This window comes from Cyprinodon tularosa, unplaced genomic scaffold (genome assembly GCF_016077235.1).
Source record: "Cyprinodon tularosa strain WSP-4 unplaced genomic scaffold, ASM1607723v1 ctg22, whole genome shotgun sequence".
In the NCBI taxonomy this organism is placed as follows: Eukaryota; Metazoa; Chordata; class Actinopteri; order Cyprinodontiformes; family Cyprinodontidae; genus Cyprinodon; species Cyprinodon tularosa.
Genome location: NW_024038821.1, coordinates 1,561,455 through 1,576,500, shown reverse-complemented (window position 1 = coordinate 1,576,500; position 15,046 = coordinate 1,561,455). Strand labels below are relative to the sequence as shown.

At 38.6% G+C, this 15,046-nt stretch overlaps 1 protein-coding gene across 4 annotated transcripts in view; it reads left to right on the top strand.

Annotated features, from left to right (window-relative positions):
• Nucleotides 1-15,046, top strand: part of LOC119784144 (kelch-like protein 29) — a 259,595-nt gene that overhangs the window by 160,665 nt on the left and 83,884 nt on the right. The window lies entirely within an intron of this gene.

The following is a 15,046-nucleotide window of genomic DNA, read 5'->3' as shown; positions in this document are numbered from 1 at the left end:
GCCCAAAAAAGAGTCTTGGGTGAAGTGAAAACTATGAGTGTCTCCCAATGAATCTGTGGCATTTTGTGTAGCGTTTGTGAATCCATTAGTTGCTAATTGGTTAATTAGACCGTAGATGTGCATCTGATTAGCTGCCATTAGACTTTCCAGGGGATCAGGAGGATTAAACAGCCACTGCCACTGTGAGTTTAATCACATGTTTTTTTTTTTTTTTTTCAGAAAGCATAAGTACAGTATATATGTGCATTTGGTCTATTGCGAGGCAAAAAATAGTAACTTTGTGCTGGGTTTATGCAGTATGTGCATGCACGAAGCCCTCCCAAAGTCATACATTATGATCCCATTTCCTTCTCTCCACATGTGTCGCTGTGTTCGGCTCAGAGGAGGGTGGAGAGCGCCAGGGCAAACTGTTAACTCAACCCAGCCAAGTGGAATAGCACTCAGACAAATGAGCTGTAATGACTAGGAGACGCAGGGGTCCAGCTCAGCTCACACTGTTCCTCTGTCTCGCTCTCACACACTCACACTGTTAAACCTTTAAATGCATGGGCTGTATAAAGGGAATCTTTCAGCAGTGGCGCCATCTTTTTTATTTATTTTTTCCTTGTGCGGTTCATTATTTCTAATCGCATGGTCATGCTTAAAAGGAGTGAAAAGATTAACCATAGTGATACACAAGGGTAACAACAGAAAAAAAATTAAGTTGATACCAGTTATAGGTTCACTTCAGATTTTTAGACGTATTAATTGTCATGTATACTGTAAGCTGCTGTGAGACAGCATACTACCAGGTGCTGCTTTTGATACTACAGATATGGCTCACGACCCAGGGTAGCAAATTCAGTGGATGCCTTCAGGAAAGAAAAGTCAACTCTCAGTAGGGATGGGAATCGAAAACCGGTTCCTGTTCAGAACCGGTTCCGTATTTTCCGATTCCATGGCATCGTTTGGCAGCTCGCTGAATGATTCTTTTTTCGATTCCCGCAGCACCAGAGCCGAGAGCGCCTGCTCTGGGGAGCACGACTTACGTCACGTTTTTTACGTAAGTTACGCAACTTACGCAAGTTACGCAAGTTGGAAGAACTATTCGAGGAGGAAGACAACGAGCTGCGGTCACTTTGTGAATCAAAGCCCCGTCTTTCCTTAGCCCAGAGGGTAGATCAGGAAATCCAGCTCTATAAAAGCTTGCCCTCCATCCCCTGCAGGGATAGCGCCACACTGTGGTGGTGGAACAAGCAAGATACGCTGCCCTTGCTATCTGGACTGGCTGAAAACTACCTCTGTGTGCAGGCTTCCTCCACCCTATCTGAGAGGGTGTTCTCCACGGCTGGAGACACCATAAGCCCTGAAAGATCCCGTATCCTTCCAGAAAAAGCAGATATGCTCATCTTTCCCTACTACTGTTTTATAATTAGTATTTTTTGTTATTTAAAATAGGTTATTATCCCATCATTTGTTATTAGACGTTGTTGGTTATTAAGTTTGTTCTTGTATTCATTTTTCATTTAAACACAGATGTTACTCCAGTTTCACATTTCCTGTGGACATCTTGATCTTTTTGAGTTTGTAAGATTGTGCAATAGTTAAGTAAACAAAGTTGATTCTGATAATCAAACTGTTCTCCTTTTTCCCCCAAATTGGAATCGAAAAAAGAATCGATTAAGAATCGAATCGTTTCATAGAATCGAAAAGGGAATCGGAATCGTGAAAATCTTTTCAATTCCCAACCCTAACTCTCAGTAGTACGATGAACCAGATTTATTTTGCCTACAGGTATATTTCTATTAAATTGCGTAGATTGAACCACTCCTACTTTGCACATCTATAGCCCTGGACGAAAAAATTCCTTACTGCACAGCTAACCAGGGACATAATTATTACAATGATGTCATCACAACCAATCATACAGACAGCATGGTTAAAAGGTTTTCTGTCTAAACCCAGCTGATTGCATCATTTCTTTGAGTTAGCAGAATTCACTCCTGCTAGGTGAGCATGTACAGTGGGCCGTTGCTTGCATATGTCGTTAACTTTGCAGCAACCCTTCATGCTGAACATGCACGTATCAGCAGTGGAAACTTCCAAGTAAAGGACGGCCGTCTGCCAAGACCAATTGGGTGTTTGTAAAACAGGGCAGATACTTTCAGGTAAAAGTAGACTAGCTCCATAGGTAGCTTTGACAGGGGGAAAAATGTTCTGCAGAGGAGCTCAAGTGCTCTATCCTAAAAACACCTCAATAACCTCTTTATTTAGTTTTTTGCCATTAGAGTGATTTAGAGTGAGGTGAGCCTTAATATTGATTGTTAAAATAAAGACTAAACTATTATTAGAAAAACACATTTTGGAAATGGAGAATATTGAGAAAAATCTCACTTTTTGTTGTTTGGCTCTCCTTGTGTGCTGCCCTTTTTTGTTATACTTCTTTTCAAATGAAACCACTCTGTCGCTGATGAACATCTTCTTAGACTTGCTGGTGAGGGTTCTCAGTCATCCAGGTCGTAGTCATTCCAAAAAAAGAAAATTAAAAACAATCCAGTGGACTTCTTTCTAAGTTTGAAATGTTTCACTTCCCATCCAGAAAGCTTTTTTCACTTCAAAATGTCAGGAATAGCTCCTTCCACACATTTAGGATGACCAAAATTAGATTTTTCATAACTTTAAAGTTAAAAGTTTATATTTGTTTGAACTGCCTTTTAACTGTGTGACTGGGGTTGAAGTATTTGTTCTCCTGGCAGAATGGGTGTGACTCGTTCAGGTTTTTGTTTAAGGTTATAAAGAAACACCTTTTCTGAGCTTAGAATGTTAAATCAATAATAATGTCCAGAACAATACATTGACTTCTTTGTCATTCAGCCAATTTTTTCATTAACTTGGGGTTAACATTTTGGCTCACTGTCCATGTGGAACACTGCTCCTTAGCTTTCTACCTGATACATTCAGAAGTTGCAGTCTACATAATTTCCTTCCTAATGGTGCACCCACATATAATACAACCACCGCCGTACTTGAAAACTAAGACAATGTTCTCAGTCTTGCAGGCTTCCTTCTTTTCCTCTAAAACTATTGATCATGACTTCCTGGCCTAGGGGCTTTTTAGCCTAAGCTGGAACCGGTTTTATTTTACTGCTGATAGCAGCAAATTAGTTAAACAGATTTCCCTGGCAGCTTCAGTGGTCTGGAAAATTGTAGCAAAGAATGAACCAGACTTGTGAAGAGGAATTACTTCTTTTTGATATCTAGGCTGATTTTATTTTATTTTTTTTACATTGTACTGTGTTACATGAAGCAACATATCTGAGGTGTTACCTTAAAGTACATCCATATGGCCTTTGTTTAACTTGGCTGTCTTGAATCAACCAATTTTTATGGGGTGGAATGCGTGTCTGTGGAATGGGCCTCGCAAAGAGCTCAGATGTTCTACCCTAAATAATCCTCAATAACACCTTTATTTTATTTTATTTTTTTTTACCTTTTAACTGTTTGACTAGGGTTGAACTGTTCGTTCTCCTGGCAGAACTTGGTCAGGTTTTTATTCATGGTTGTGAAGAATCACCTTTTCAGCTCTTAGAATGTTTAATAAATTTTCATATACAGAACAATACATTGACTTCTTTGTCCTTCAGCCCATTTTGTCATTAATTTGGAGCTAACCTCTTGGGTCATTGTCCATGTGGAACACCGCTCTGTATCTGCCTTAGCTTTCTGCCTGATATGCTTAGAAGTTGCTGTCTACATAATGTCCTTTCCTCATGGTGTGCAGCAAAACACACACACATGATACAACCACCGCTGTACTTTGAAGCTAAGACAATGTTCTCAGTCTTGCAAGCTTTCTCATTTTCCTCTAAAACTATTGATGATGATTCTCGCCTAGGGGCCTTTTAGCCTAAGCTGAAACAGGTTTTGTTTTACTGCTGATAGCAGCAAATTAAACAGATCTCCCTGGCAGCTTCAGTGGTCTGGAAAATTGTACCAAAGGATGAACCAGACTTTTGAAGTGGAGTTCATTCTTTTTTATACCTAGCCTGTTTTTTTTCCTTTTTTTTTGTTTTTTTTTTTTTTACATTGTACTGTGGTAAAAGCATGCAATATATCTGAGGTGTTCCCTTAAAGTGCATCCATATGGCCTTTGTTTTGCTGGGCTGTCTTGAATCAACCTATGTCTATGGAGTGGAATGCATGTCTGCAAAAGGGGGCTCACAAAAAGCACTACTATCAGTTGCTACTGTTCTGTTATGAGAAGGTTTTTCTATTTGAAAATATATTTGGACTTGGGGGTGCTGCCCTAAAGTCCCCTTAAATATTGAATAAAGACTCAATGGGCTGTTTTACATTGTTGTTTCTGTATTATTCTCTTCTACTCTTGGATGGCTGGATTTCATCAGATCAGATTGCACAGTAGTGTGGTTTGCATTCGCCCCTCGAAGGAAGTAAAAATAGGCTGCTCTGCGAAGTCCAAAGCCTGTAGGCATGACATTCATCTCCTCATTCACACCTCTGCCAGCCAGCAGCTCCTTGGAGATTAGTTGTAGTGTACTACCAGCAGAAAGAAAGGGGAGCAAGTCTCACACCTTGTAAGAAGAGCATAAAAGATCATCAGATGCCTTTCCTCTGAAGTCTGCCACATCCTGATTTTGGCTCCAGCCACTGATTAATTTTCTCTCTCAATGATCTCCATGGCATGTCCTCAGCACCAAAGCTGACATTCGCTATATTTTGTGGAATAATTGAATTTATCTGGCATTTGTTGTCCTAACACTAGTCATTAGATTAGCCAATAGTAACAAGGAAGCTGTCGGTGATTTAAAAAAAAATTATAAGCCTCTTTTTCAGTGAGGGGTTTGCTGATTATTGTCCTCCTCTGTGTAATTATTCTGCTTGATTTGTCTTTAAAAACCAATGCAGCGTGAGATTACTCTGTTTCACCTCTCACACTGGAAAAGCAGGGTGTAGGAGGAATGTGCAAAAGAAAAAAAAAAACATCTTAATCGCTGTTTGTTAAGAGTGCCCTTCAGCAATATCTCATCCGATTTTATTCCTGGATTCAGAGGAGGGTATTGGATGGCAAGAGCCACTGAGAAAACCAAGGAACCACAGAGACGGTTGGATGCAGCTTCTATTTGGAGAATTGGAGAGTGTGTTTTGATATTTCTTTGTGTTATCAGGGAAATCTCAATCATATATACTGCCTTCTCTCAGCTCATGAATGTAACATAGAGGTAGTACATGTGGTTTAGATAATCCCTGGTCTGAATATCTGCAGAGAATGAAATCAAAATTAAGGTTGTGTCAGCTTGACCTCAGATGTAGTAAATTGAGTACATTCTACCTGAGATACAAGGAGGGAGGCAAAAGATGAAGCAGAAAGGCGTGTGACTGTGTATCAGAGAGGTAGAATTGGAGAAAGGGATTTTCTGGTCAAAAAACTTAAATCTCAAAGTTCGTGCTCAGACTAGTAGTGAAGAGCATTTACTGAAACATGGATCCGATTTGAATCATCTGACACGTTGACCGGAGTACCTGCTGTGAGGCTTTGAGGCAACATCAGCTGCATGTCATATTCAGTAGGTAACTGGCTCTGGATGTGATCTGTACATTTGCACCTGGTTTAGTTATGTAGTCGGCATTATGTGTCTCTGCATAAAAACAACAAATCCTTTCTCATCCGAAAAGCTAGAAAGCATTTTCAAACTTAAGCTTTATACATATTGCATGTTTCCAAAGTGAGAAATCCCAGAAATATTTATCCCCTGTGTACTTTGTTTAAATCCATAGGGGTGAGCCACTGAAAGTAGCACTATGTGCCTAGACTAGGAACATAGTGCTATCATTATGAAAATTTAACAAGGTTTAGGGCTGGACAATTTATGGTATTTGCAATATAATCGCAATTGAAAACAAAAACCTACACCAAAAAACATATTTCCAAAAAAGCAGAGGCACTCAGTTTTTCATATATTTAACTTTAACTAAAGTAAGACTTATTTTTCTCTAGAAGTACATGGCACTTTTTCATGCAGTGATAATGTCCTGCAACAGTGAATTTTGGAAAATAGAGCAATGAAAACCTGCAGCCAAGCATGTAGAGTATTTTCTTTGATTATTGGTAAGTTCAGAGGAAAATCTAAACACAATCATAATTGCAATTTTTGATTTTGGGTAAAGGTCTCAAAGCCTCATTTGAATAATTAATGGTTTAAAAGCTACAAAAAATTTGACCTTATACTATTCCTACATTATTAACTCCTTTCAAACAAACTGCTGGAATGGTCGAGTTTTCACCGGCCTTGATTGAATAAAGAGGAATGTATTTCTCCACTGTTCATTGCTGCTGACTGTCTGTAAGCTGGTTTCCTAACTCAAACATTTTTGCAGATGTTTAGTCTGTACGTTTGCCTTGTTATATGTATCAAAATAAAAACATTATTTTATTTGTTTATGTACGACATGCGTTGCTCCAGAGCTGTACTTCTGCTCACGGCAACAGAAACATGGTGAGAAAAGCAATCCTAGTGATGAACATTTTACAACAGAGTAGTCGTATGAAATGGAGGATTTGTCTGCACTGTCTTCACAGGTTAGAGAGGAAAAAGTGTTGAAGAGGGAAATAGAATACAGGGAATCAATCTAAGTCATTATTTAGATGTATTCTCTATTCATTATTTTATGTGAGAAAGATGGGACAGACTACAGTTTGTCTAATTTTAATGCATTTTCTATCTTATGTTCAAAACCCTCCTTGAATTGTTTTTCCAATAGCTTTTAGGTCATGGGACTGACGCAAAACTAATGTCAAAATATTATACTAGACTGGACAAGTGATGAATTGTTTTTATCAAAACTTAATGCATTTAGTAAGGTTTTTTTTAAACTTTGAAATAAAAAGCATAATTTAGTTCCATTTGCTATAACATCAAAAATGTTATAAATCATTTAATTTCTTGTCAGTTCCTAAGTGAACCACAGCTGCCCAACGTAGAGCCGCTGTTGTCAGTTTTATATATATATATATATATATATACACTATATTGCCAAAAGTATTTGCTCACCCATCCAAATTATTGGAATCAGGTGTTCCAATCACTTCCATGGCCACAGGTGTATAAATTCAAGCACCTAGGCATGCAGACTGTTTTTACAAACATTTGTGAAAGAATGGGTCGCTCTCAGGAGCTCAGTGAATTCCAGCGTGGAACTGTGATAGGATGCCACCTGTGCAACAAATCCAGTCGTGAAATTTCCTCGCTCCTAAATATTCCACAGTCAACTGTCAGCTGTATTATAAGAAAATGGAAGTGTTTGGGAACGACAGCAACTCAGCCACGAAGTGGTAGGCCACGTAAACTGACGGAGCGGGGTCAGCGGATGCTGACGCGCATAGTGCGAAGAGGTCGCCAACTTTCTGCAGAGTCAATCACTACAGACCTCCAAACTTCATGTGGCCTTCAGATTAGCTCAAGAACAGTGCGCAGAGAGCTTCATGGAATGGGTTTCCATGGTCGAGCAGCTGCATCCAAGCCATACATCACCAAGTGCAATGCAAAGCGTCGGATGCGGTGGTGTAAAGGACGCCGCCACTGGACTCTAGAGCAGTGGAGACGCGTTCTCTGGAGTGACGAATCGCGCTTCTCCATCTGGCAATCTGATGGACGGGTCTGGGTTTGGCGGTTGCCAGGAGAACGGTACTTGTCTGACTGCATTGTGCCAAGTGTAAAGTTTGTTGGAGGGGGGATTATGGTGTGGGGTTGTTTTTCAGGAGCTGGGCTTGGCCCCTTAGTTCCAGTGAAAGGAACTCTGAATGCTTCAGCATCCCAAGACATTTTGGACAATTCCATGCTCCCAACTTTGTGGGAACAGTTTGGAGCTGGCCCCTTCCTCTTCCAACATGACTGTGCACCAGTGCACAAAGCAAGGTCCATAAAGACATGGATGACAGAGTCTGGTGTGGATGAACTTGACTGGCCTGCACAGAGTCCTGACCTCAACCCGATTGAACACCTTTGGGATGAATTAGAGCGGAGACTGAGAGCCAGGCCTTCTCGTCCAACATCAGTGTGCAACCTCACAAATGCGCTTCTGGAAGAATGGTCAAAAATTCCCATAAACACACTCCTAAACCTTGTGGACAGCCTTCCCAGAAGAGTTGAAGCTGTTCTAGCTGCAAAGGGTGGACCGACGTCATATTGAACCCTATGGATTAGGAACGGGATGTCACTTAAGCTCATATGTGAGTCAAGGCAGGTGAGCAAATACTTTTGGCAATATAGTGTATATATATATATATATATATATATATATATATATATATATATATATATATATATATATATATATATATATAAAACTCAGTATATAAAACTAGCTGCTTCTGCTTCCTCTATAGTGTGCAGTCTGAACATAGCATAATGGCCTCAGTAGTCCTTTAAACCAATGAAATGAAAACATTCAAATGTATGACATTTCATCTTTTGCAAATTATGTGCGTCATATCAATTTCGTTTCTACCTTCTTCTTTTTTAAGGCCAAAATGCATCCAAGCATCTGACTTGAAATGTGATGGAGCCGGGGTGCGGATTTTCTCAGGCACCTCCATGTTTTGTTCACGAATGACTCGTCTCAGTATCCCGCGGCCGGACATGCTTGTGATACAAAGCAGCGGGCGTCAACACTAGGGTTGTGAAAAGTATCGATACTCAAAAAAGTATAGATACTGAAACGTTGTATCCGGATACAATACTCGTTTTTAAAAGTATCGATACAGTGCTACCACCAGTGGCACCTAAGCAGTCATTCATCTAAAGTGCATGTAGCGGCTAAAATCCTATATTTTAGGCTACTGGTGGTTGTTGTTGGAAGGCATTGGTTTTACGTGCGCTCAATTAAGATTCAGAATGCTGATCTTCCGTTTGACATAAAATAAAGTTGTTTATTTTCAGTACAAAGTCCATTGTCTTATTGTTTCCTTCAATATCCATATAAATTCGCCATATATCCAAACCAAGCACAGTAGAAAACTGTTTGCCTCAACCTATTAACAACACCTGAACAGAATTGATTGTTGACCTTAAATAACCCATCCCCACATCAGACACTCAGAACTCAAAATTAAATACGCCCCCTGGTGGCGACAAACACCAACGGATAATTGGCTCCTATAGTGCAGAATAGAGGAAAATGCACTTTCAGAACACTGTGTGATTGAATAACTCTGTGCACTTTTCAGTTTCAGACATTTTTTGACAACAGGCGCAGCTGCTGAGAATTATTTTTGTTTCTTAACTGGTTTGGCTAGTGTCATTGTTATGTGTGCAAAGCATAGCCAAGTAAGGAACACTTGATTATAATTTTATACGTTTTTTATCAAGCTTGCTTAATATTATGCACAGCATACAACCTTTATTGTATTTATTTATTGTATTTTATTTATTAATGAAAATATTTCTGTAGAATTTTGGAGTCTTTGTTTATATCCTTGTGGTATCGAAATGGTATCGAGTATCGAATATTTTCCTTAGTATCAGTATCGAGTTGAAAAGTAGTATCGTGACAACCCTAGTCAACACATCTGCAGCGACATCTGCTGGACTGGAAGTGGTATTCCACTTGATTTGGCTGATGTGCGCCAACCATTCATGTATTTTATTTGTTCTTTTTTTTTTTTTATTAGGAATCGATTCTTGCTATCAAGAATCGATGCAGTAGATCACAAGAATTAGAATCGCGATGCATCGTCATGACGATTATTTTGCACACCCCTACTGTGCAGTAAATGTCACAATAATGTCTGGGACATGCAGACAGCACTATAAGACATTCATTTACAGTTCATCATCCAAAAAAGGTTCATTTAGTTATAATTGGTGATTTAAGGCAGAATATACTAGAATACTTCTACTACTACTAATACTACTACTATCTTTTAGTTTCAGATGTTTTGAGGTAACACAAAAAACTTTTATAATATAACTGAAAGTTATCTTACCAAGCCATGCCAAACCTTGATATCAGCAGAGATCAGGATATTGAGTGAACTGAGCTTTTAAATGGGCTTTAAGGACTCTCTTTAAGCCATGAAATAAGCCTCCTAAGGACACCAGTCAATCACGGTAGATGCCCACTACACCAACCACAAAATGCACGCATGCATGGGTGCACACCCACACACACTGATGATGAAACCACTCACACACGTTGCACTTCTGTGGCCCGGGAAATAATTTGAGAGCCCTTGGACCCCTGATCCCTCACCATCACAAATTAACTCCATGGGAGAGAAATCATGGGATTAGTAAAGGGGGGAAAAAGCTAAAAGAGAGAATAGAGAGGAGCAGCAGAGATAAGGGAAAATGTTTATGGACCAGCAGTAAGTGGCTGAGAGCCCTGAGAGAGATACTGCTTCTGTCACTGTGGCTTTGATATCCAGAGAATACAAGCCTGCTAGTTTCCTGCGTTCAGTGTATAAATATATTTGCACATGCAGTATGAATTTATAAATGTAACTGTGTTGTAATAGGTAGACTTTTTTTTCTCTTTACCATCCTTTCAATACATGGCTTCATTGTTTTACAGTCAGTGGTGCTTTATCTTCATGGAGTGTGGCTGTAAGCAGAAAATATTTTAATTGCTTCTCATTTAAAGGAAAAACTTGTTAAAAAACATTTTATACTCTAACAAAACATGTCTCTGAATTTCTTTGTCTGCATCTTTTCATTGTAAAACAAGCATTATATAGTAGTAAAAATAATAATAAGCAGAATACTTGCGGATGGACTTTAAGGGTTTCAAATCTGCCTTCTTAGAACCTCCTGAAAGTAGTCACAGATCAGTCTTACTGACCCAACCAGCAGCTTTTGGCAATAGCTCCCCTCACTGGTGATTGGGAGGTCTCTGCCCTACTTGGCTACTGTATAAAGTGTGTAATTATTTATGAGGAACAGCAAAGCCCCTTAGTTATGATCCAATTGCTCATTTAATCTTACTTAGCTGCCAGCCTTAAAGATTGCCTTTTATGAAACTAGTTTTTAGCCTAAAAAGGTTCCCAAAAAAAAACTCAATCTGTCCAAAGCAGAATGTTGCTTTATGTTCCTGATGGTTCATGTTTGGAAGGATATTCAAAAGTTATGTTTATCTGTTAAAAATGGGTTCTACATGGAGTTTGACTCGTTTTGATACTTAAAAGTAAGTTTTATGTTCTGTTTTCAATATAGGTGGAACTTAAGTTAATAATGTCCTCTAATAAAATTTCAATCTGGAAAGACTCAGTCTTTCTAGCTGTGTTTACGCTAGATAAGTTTAATTCAATTCAAATTATTTAACACAGGAGGTTGGTCCAAAATGTTCAATCTGAGCAATGCCAGCTGATTGCATGGACTTGTTGACTCTTGGCAATCCTTCACACTGAGCATGCTTGTAGCGACAGTAGGGAAGAAAACTCCCTTTTAACAGGAAGAAACCTCCAGCAGAAGCAGTCACAGTCATCAGAAGGCCGTCGGCCGAGTCCAAATGGGGGTCAAGGAGATGGAATCAGATATGCAGACATTGAGATAAGCAAAAAAGTTATTTGGCGCTCAGGCCCCAGCAAAAGACTTTGATGCTGTGAATCAACATTTGCTTGAATGAGTAACCTAGGAAAAGAATTAGATTAATCTTCCCCCCTGGAGCTTAAACTCTGGTGGTGGAATAAGTCACAGGGTGAGTGGGACTAAGAATAGTCTTAGAGTGAGGAAGGAGGTGGGGTGAAAGTGGGTAAAAGTTTGCTGGCGTGCTACAGGGAGGCTAGGACAGGAGCTAGATGAAGAGGATCTTGAAAGATGATTAAGTTCCGAGGAGGTACCACCCCCAAGATGATTGGCTGAAGCTGGACAAGGGACATGCCAGGTGGTTCAGGTGAAGCTGATGACATCTAACAAGATTGAAGCTTTATTTCTAAAAGAAGCTTAATTTTAAATAATGAAAATTATGTTTTGTATTAGTATATTTCAAATGTGGATAATGACTGCTGAGATAGGGTTCAGTTACTATAATTTTTTTTCATTCGTAGTGGTCAGCATTACCATCATGTGTTCATTCTGGGTTACAAACATGGAGCCAAAATAATTTGCTGATAAACTCTTTTGTCAGTGAGCTTCCTGTAATATATTAGCTCATCCTTCATGTAAGGAAAAACATGTAGTGTTTTTTTTTCAGCCAGCTGACTAGCAGTGCACAACACAGGGTTAAGCTGCGCACCATATGGCAAGGATACTTTCCTGCCCTTTCTCTATGATTTGAAAATAAAACGTACATTTCCAGAAGTTTTGAAAACTCTTAAAACCTGTATAGCTGTATCTGAAAACTGAAGGTAAAAGCTTCAATGTCCCAGTGTGCATAGAAAACGTAAAAGTTAAGGTATAAAACCATGCGAGTTTGTTTATATTCTGCTACTTTTAACAGGTCTTTGGACAAAAGAACTTGCAAAATCTTAAACAGTTCTGTTTTTTTAACTCATCTTTGCCATTGGCCACCTACCTTATAAGATCATTTTTGGAGGACTGTTTTTATTTGTTTAAGCTGCTCATTATTGATACCAACACTTATCATTCAAGCATAAAAGCAGCATTGTATCTTTAGGAATTTTGTTTTGAGCAACCTATCACAAAGTCACATGTCCCTGTTTCTTTAGTTTTGTTTAGAAATAAATGCTGGCTTTGACTGTTTGACAGATACAAATTATTTTGTCAACAACAGTGTTTGTTTTAATAGCTTTTAGTCATGCATTATTCATCACGGTGTGAAGTCCTCCTTAAAAAATGTTGGAGAAAGTGGTGAGTGAGGCATTATTTCTAAGATGTGTTTTTATAGACAGAAACAAAAAGAATGTCTTTACAACCCCAGGGCGAATGTATTATACAGTTCAACCAAGAGATGTAAATCGAAAAAATAAAAAATAGTCAAATCTGAGAGGGAATTTTCTTACAGCCTGCAAAGTTACGCAACAAATGCTCTTAAAAACAATAAAAACTTTCAAAATGTGTTTAATCTAACAAAAAAGTGTTAACAGTTAACAAAAAAATGACTGAGCTGAATAAATAAATTTTCAGCTAATTTCATCAAACCAAAATCAATTCCACTGTATGGACCAGTTCTCATTTATCCATCACACTGTATAAGAAGTGACATTTAGAAATTATATTTATCTTGATGTTAGCATATTGAGTACAAAATCACGAAGTCTTTTCCAGCTGTTTTTCACATATGTTTAAAATCATACTCTGTAAGCTTTAGAATTGATCTATAATGAAATACAGCTGGAATAAACTAAAAGAAAAGGAAACCTGTTATATCAGTTACCTAACTCTACAGTGGTTTGAAAGTAAAGTTATAAGGGAAAGAATGCATTTTGTTAGTGTTCTGTACTGTACCAGCAAACCCACAGATGGTTTTGCTCCCTGCCTGCTGCTGACCTTGCAGAGTAAATGTGAAAAAGCAACAGACTAAAGTTTATAAAACATCTAAAGTAAAAGGAAAGGTGTATTTAAAAAAAAAAAAATTTTTGAAACAGACATGAGTGACGCAATAAATCCATTTTGCACACTTGGAAGCGGTTAACAAGGCTCTGGCTTTGATGAGTAACCATGTGGCTTTTTTCTCTGTAAATAGTAGCCTAAATTTTCCCAAAACAGTTTCAGTGTACTATCTCCCACGCATTTACAGCACTTTGATGACATCAAAGAGAGCTTCACAAAGTTATTTAAAGCCAACATCCCTAATGAGCTCGTACAAAAGTACACATCATATGCAGAACACAGCTGATTCGGTCAAAAATATTAACAATTTTCAACATAGAAAGATTACACCAGATTTAGATGCCTAAAAGTTTCAATTATAATTCAAGGAGTGCAGGATCACAGCAATATTCTATAAAGCATTGATTTGCTATGTCCAACTAGATGTTGAGGATTTTTCCTAAAAATTGTTTCAGGAAGAACAACAAAGCAAAAGGTTCACAGGATAAAAACACTACTGACTACAGGATTTTTCAAACGCTGTTTTTTGCTTATGTTCGTACTTTTCTTCATGTTTGCACTCTTCAGTAAATTGCAATAACTATTCTGTTTTCTTGTTTATACAGAGAGGAGGGGAAAGTTCATGACTTCTCAGTAAAAAAGCAAAAAATGATCAAATGTTTGTGAACAGAACAGGAAACAGTGAAAAAATAGAGATGAGCGTACTGAAAAGAGCAAAGAGTTATGGGGTTTAGAGGAAAAGAAGGGAGCTAGAACAAGTGCATGAGGTGGATGTTTGCTGCAGGGCTCTAAAGATGTGGAGTAAGGAAGGAGGGGTCGCAGCATGAGGTGGATAGAGAGGTGAGGACAGAATCATTGTGGCATCAGGGAAGAGAAAAAAAACGACTGAATTCTTCCTTCCTGTCTTTATCTTTGGATCTGCCCCACTCTCTCACGAGTGATTGTACATCTTGTGTTGTGTATGTGTGTCCACAGTGAGATCCAGGGTTGTCCCTGCATGGTAGAAAGCAGGGGCGGCATGTCCCTGTCACAGATAGATTCATTTATTTCAGGCCCAATTGTGTGGAAGCAATTTGTGGAAACTGTCAGTTTTTTTTTTTTTGCATGCAGAGATATTTGTGTCTTCACGTTTCAGCCTGTGGGTGGGCGTCATCTTCAATTTCTGATTCAGCTTTTACAGGAGCCTATCCAGAATACAGCTTAATCTTGGATCTATTTTATCCCCAGAGGCCCCAGTGTCAGACAAGAATTTTACTTTGGAAGGATTCTCAGGGGCCTTATCCATGAAACTGTTTAGTAAAAACCACAATCAAACTACTGTGTTTACACTGAGTATAGTCATAAAAAAACAAATACAAAGATTTTTTTATTTTAATGACTGTGACTCTAAGGATCAAATGTACTTTGCTTTAGTGACTTTGCTAGTAATTGCAGTTTTTAGTCAAGAGACAATGTTGTCAGACAGTTTAGATCCTCTGATGAGCCTTTGCAAACCACAGCATTGAATAGTTTGGGTTGGCTAATAGAGCAAAATACATATT